This window comes from Panthera uncia, assembly GCF_023721935.1.
Source record: "Panthera uncia isolate 11264 chromosome B2 unlocalized genomic scaffold, Puncia_PCG_1.0 HiC_scaffold_25, whole genome shotgun sequence".
Taxonomy (NCBI): Eukaryota; Metazoa; Chordata; class Mammalia; order Carnivora; family Felidae; genus Panthera; species Panthera uncia.
Genome location: NW_026057581.1, coordinates 25,462,603 through 25,468,830, shown reverse-complemented (window position 1 = coordinate 25,468,830; position 6,228 = coordinate 25,462,603).

The window sequence follows — 6,228 nt, the reverse complement described above, 5'->3', positions numbered from 1 at the left end:
AAAAAAAAAGAAAAAAGAAAAAGAAAAGAAAGAAAAAAAAGAAAAAAAAAGAAAGAAAAAGAAAAAAATTCCAATTTAAAAACAAACTTGAAAAACATTCACCAAACGAGTGAACAGAATCCCTCCAAAACTTCAACTCAACCAGCACAAAGAAAACTATTTTCTTAAAAGATTCAGAGCCACCTTCACTTTGCCTTTTCTAAATAAACAAAACGGTAAACTATTTTGTACAGAGACAGCAAAATCATGGTTTATTAAAGGACAGTGTTACTCCAGATAACACGTAAGTTTCTTCTTGCTTTTCAGAGATCATGCTTTCCTCCTTTCTCTTCCATTCCCCTGCCCTTCTCTTTCCTTCACCTCTCACTTGTAAGATATTATTTTATCCTATGTTGAAAGGAGGGGGAAAGTCCCCGTATATGAAAATGGCTTTCTTTTTATTCATGGACTTGTTTTAAAATGTAAATTGCAATATAGTAATTTATTTTTAATTTGTAGTTGGATGTCGTGGACCAAACGCCAGAAAGTATTTCCAAAACCTGACGTTAAATTGCCTGAAACTTTAAATTGTGCTTTTTTTTCATTATAAAAAGGGAAACTGTATTAATCTTATTCTATCATCTTTTTTTCTTTTTGTTGAACATATTCATTGTTTGTTTATTAATAAATTACCATTCAGTTTGAATGAGATCTATATGTCTGGATACTTTAATACAGCCTTAATTATTATAAGAAAAAAGATTTCAGATTAAAACACTAGGAATTACCTATTCTCCTCCTAAATATCTTCAAAATGGAGAAGCCCTGTGACTATTCCTTGTCAAATTTCACATAAAAGTCTCTTTTTGTTTAGATTTTTTTCTTCTTGCAGCATCTTCTGCAAAATGTACTATATAGTCAGCTTGCTTTGTGGCTAGTCAAAAGATACTTTCCTAAACAGATCTGAGTTGGCATATACGAAAATATATTTTTTCAGTAAGGACAGAACATGATCTGGAAATTTTAAGCCCATGAATCAGCAGCGTTATTACCACAGTGATACCTGTATGTAGAGATATATACAGATGACTATTTGGCTTGTGCATCATATAAAAAATCATGATGTGTGTTATACATCCCTGTGAGCCAAGTGCTGGATAGATATTTCTCCTATTAATTTCACTCCTTTGTAAGAAGAAAAATAAACCCGTTTATAAATGTATATAACTCATCCACATTTACAATCCTTCATGCGTTACAAAGAAGGGTTGATTTAAAAATATATATGTACTGTGGGTTGGAAAGGGATATTTAATCTTTGGGAAACTATTTTAGAAGATGTGTTTGTAGAACAATTATTTTTTGAAAAAGATTTAAAGCAATAAGAAGGAAGGAGAGAAGAGCAGAACATTTTAGTCTAGGGTGGTTTCTTTTCAATCCATTTTTTCTTGTCAATTTACAGTTAAACCTAGGGGGCAATCCATATTGGCCCTCCCCCTTTGTAAATAACCCAGGAAATGTAATAAATTCATTATCTTAGGGTGATCTGCCCTGTCAATCAGACTTTGGAGAGATGGCGATTTGATTACAGACATTCAGGGCCTTTCAGTTTGTTTTCGAGATAATACAGTTTCCTGCTATCTGCCGCTCCTATCTAGAGGCAACACTTAGCAGTAATTGCTATTGCTTGTTGTCAAAATTTGATCATTGTTAAAGGATTGCTGCAAATAAATACACTCTAATTTCAGTCAAAAACTGCTTTACGTGGCCTCTGATTTGCTGGGTCTCCTCCCTCAGAGTCGTAACCTAATAGCTAGAGAAGATTGCAGCGGCCCAGGGCGCGGGTGTCTCTCCGGGTCAGGCCGGCTGGGACTCGCTTTACTGCTGCGTTTAACTCCCCGCTCGGCTGTCTCGGCCCTAGGCTCCGGAGCTGCCTCGGGTTACCCCTTGCGGGTGGGTGGTGAAGGGAAAGAATCCATTGACAGATCTCATAGTTTGTGCGTTGGTCCACTTTTGGGAGACGGGTTGGAGCCAGGATTTGCCGACAAAGCGTCCGGTGGCTGGAGCTGGGTTGTCTAGGCCCGGATGGGAGGCGGCAGCAGGTGACCCACGGAATGGCCCTGTCCTTTCGGACTGGTGGCGAATCCCAAGGCCCAGCAGCTCCGGCAGCCAGAGACGTTACATTTCTCGACTTGCCTGGTTTCAACCTTTTGGAGTGGGGACATGGCCCACCCGACTGTGGCCCACCCGAGGCTTTCCTGCTGGGGCGTTTCTTCGCGGCCCTGGTCCTGCCGAGTAGCTCCTGGCCGAACGCCGGCCTCCGGGACGCCGCTCCCGGACGGGAACGCTCTGCAGCTAATTAGCTGTAATTACCCGCCGCGGCCTGGGCCCGGCTTCTGTTTGTGTTTGGAGCTCCTTCCTCCCGCCCCCCACCCCCTCACGCCTACCCTCGCCCCGCCGTCTCCCCTCCCCGGCTTCTCGCTCTCCTCGCCGCTGCCTGCCCCCAACAAGAGGTTGCTTGGGGAGCAGAGAGCCCGAGGAGACCTCTGTTAGGTGTGATGGATGAATCACAAGTTGGGTCGTAGGTGCCGGGAGGACCGCGCTGAGCAGAAAATGGCAAAGAGCAGGGCTGTGTGTGGAGGGACGAGGGTCGCCGAGCCGGGAGGAGCGCTTTCCAGCCCTCGCGGCGGGGGCCGGCGGAGCCCGGGGAAAGCAGCCTACCCGCTCCGCATCCCGCAACTCTGCCTCGCGCCACCTGGCCTACGGCGCTCCCTATTTATACTCCTCTCGCGCCGCCTTTGTTGTGAGGACACACGTGTGTTTAGGTGTTTAGCCAGGGTAGAAAGGTCACAGGCACTCCATCGCGCCCGGGTGACAGGGCGCCCCGCAGCCTCGGCGGCCGCGCTGTTAGAAGGACATCTCCCATCCCGCCCCGCCTCGGCCTGGTCGCCTGGTCGCGCCGGACGTGCCCGGGCCAGCGCTGGGGCCCCAGGCGGCCTCCTCGGCTGGGCTGTGTCCTTGCGCGGCGTGTGGGGTCGGTTTACAGGCCACAAATCACTTGGCGGTGGCCGGCGCTGGGAGTCGCTGGGCCTAAGGGACTCGGGAGATATGCAAGCGGGCAGCGGGTTCGGCGAGTTCGGGGTCCACGTGCTCGCACCCCTCTGCTTCTCCCTGAGCCTGGGTTTTGAGGCCGGAGCACATCGCGTCCTCAGCCAGCCCTGGGCCTACCCCAGCCAGGCTCTTGAGGGCCCGACCTAGCCGCTGCGAGGGGTGGGATGCGGGACAGTGAGGCAGGCAAGTGGGGAGGGCGGCCTGACCCGTGCGGCTGCGTCTGCCCCCGCGCCCCGAGGGAGGGCACGCGGCCTGCGCTGGAGGGGACTTTCGGGGTTGAGCATGGCGGGGGGCGGGGGGGGGCGGTGGAGAACGGGCTCGCTCGGGGCTGGAGACCATTCTCGACTCCGCCAGAATGTGGAGTGGGCAGCGGGCATCCCTTGCTCATCCTTCCTTGGAGCCTGAGTTCCTGCAGCTGGAGAAGGATCCCGGCATTAATGCGGTGCTTGGACTGAGGCAGCCCGGGAGGAGTTCTTCTCCTAAGCTCCCGGGAGTGTTTACACATTTGCCTTGGGACAAACTTCTTAGCAATCGTTACTGCCCTCTTCGACTGCAACGTTTGAAAATTAGTCATGGCAGATATATATGTCTGGGAAGGTGTTTGTGTTATACATATATAGTTATATCTACAGGAGTTGCCTTAAGTCATAGCTCAGGAGCTATGTCAGAGTGGAAGGTCAGAAGTTCTGCTCATTATTCGGATTTTTTAAACCATATAGGTAATGTTTTCAATTCTCAATACATGCGCTTTTGGACTCTCGTCTTAAATTAAGAAAAACACTTACCGCTGACCTTATTTAATCTGGGGGAACTACTTGTTCCTTTAGTGGTATTGCACTTTTTCAGCAATAAGGATATTTTTTCTGTAAAATATTATAAGAGAAACTTCTTGCTATTTTAGCTAACAGACAGTACATTTTGAAATTAGCCTTGGACACAAGGCAGGATCTAGTGGTTGGGAATTGGCTAATTTTGAAATTAGCCTCTGTAGAAAGCTCTGGGATAGTAAGTATTTTGTCCTTTATGTAGCAGTGGGTGCATTTATTTTCTTTGCAATTTATACAGTGAGCAAGTAAATGCAGCATGTTACATGCCACATAAAAACTTGCATTTTGGCATATTGCACGTGTGGTAGGAACGCGTGCTGTTTTCCAGGGTTATGTAGTTAGCAGTCCTTATTTCACCAGACTGCATGCAAACAAGCATGCATTTTACAATTTATCATTCCACACAGTTTGTGTCATTAATAATCGATGTTTGCAGAGGAATAAGGCTCGATTGTGCTGGTGGTCTGTAAGCTCTTGGCTGTTTCCTGCGGGGGTCAGAAACAAGGGTCAGGGAACAAGAGTGCCTTATAGCCCTATCGGGCTCCCCTGAACTTTGATAGGTAAAGAAGAGACATAGGACCTTTCTTTCCCACCCTGTTCCCTAGGGAAGGGGTCTCAGTTTTAAGATGGAGGGCCTTTTCTTCATGGCACAAAATTCCAGAGAGGCCTTGAACCCTCTGGTGGTCCAGGCTGCCTGGCCAGGTTGCCCAGGAAGGACAGGAGGCATCCATACTGCACCCAGGTCCCGGACACCCATACCGGTGTTCTCTACAGCTATTATCGGCGCTAGAAACAAGGCTGGTTGGAGTAGCAGTTTCTTTCTACACTCCACATCTTAGAGCTTCTGGAGAGGGGCCCCCTTTGCTTCTGAACCTAGTTCCTACTACTGGACCCTGCCTGCTGTCCCAGGGCCTTCTCTTTAGACTTCTCTTAACTCATTTCAGAGTGGGTTTATGAAGCCATTAGCCCTTCCCATTGGGTCATAAACAAATGTCACGTTAAGGGCAAGATTGATAGTGGCCATGTCATAAAGCTGGCCAGGCAGGTTAGATTCTGTGCGGGCAGTCATTCTTCAGCTAAGCAAGGAACTTTGGAGGGAGGCAGGGAGAAAAGGGACCAAGAGAAACTATGTCATAGTCCTCACCCCCACCAAGTTGTGAGGTATGGCGGGAGCAGAGAGTGAAGCAGCCTTAAACTCAGGAGAGCTCCCAAACAAGACCTAGGTCATTCAGATAGTAGCCACAATGGCATGAAAAACAAAAACAAAAACAAAACAAAACAAAAACCTGCTGAGATTTGCTATGGGGCCCTAAATGTCAGCTTCAGAAACCCCACTTTTCTGAAAGCTCCTATTTCATTTTTTAAGGAAGCTAAGAGTTTCCCTGAAAAGAGATTTTGTTAATGGCATTTTCACTTGCACTTAAATAGAAAGTCTTCCTTTACTACTTGGGCTCTACATTCATAGCTGGACCTTTCTGACCAGAAACCTCCTTTACTTTGTCTCTCCCTTTTTGAGTGTGAATCCAACATAACCATTAAGTTCTGTGTGTCTTTGTGTCTCTATCCCTCTGTCCCTTTCTTCCTCACTTTCTTTCTCCCACCCCTCTCCCTCCCAGGCCCTTTTAAAAGGCTCCACAGTTTCTCCCAGATGTCTCCTTTCCAGCTTGAGCCACCTCCCCAGTAACACATATAACCAGGCTCTGAGCCCTGTGGGTGATGGCCACATGGGGTCCTGACCTGGAGCTTGCACTCAGGCCTCAGACAGAGCTGGGGCTATATTCAGGCAGGACTGGCAGGTTCCAGGTCTGAGTCCGGCTGGAAAAGGAACAATACTTAATTAAAAGAATTCCAGCTCCAAAATCCATTCAGGAGAATGAAAGCCACTTCTCCACGACATTCTCAACATGATTAGGAGTGGAAAATTGAGCAAAATGTACCATGTCCACCTTATTGGAAACCAAAATATGGCGCAGAGAGCATAAGGCCTGACTTAAGACCTTTGTTCTGCTCCTTTCCCATCTTACCCTGGCTCCAATGAAACCCTCTGTTTTATATTATTTTTTTTTGTTGTTTACTTGATTTTTTCCCTCACTGATTTTAAATTTGCAACATATTGAGCATATTATAGGAGATGCAGTAGGATCTGGAATTTCCTTGCATATAGGCCTGAGCCTGTCTTCAAGACAGGAGAGAGGGGTGGAGCTCCCGTTGCAAGACAGCCTGAGGGGGGGAGGCTGGTCTGAGGGGTGCTAGGAAAGGGCCTGACATTGTTTCCAGCTCAGAGTTCACCCACCTGGAGTATGGAGAAAGC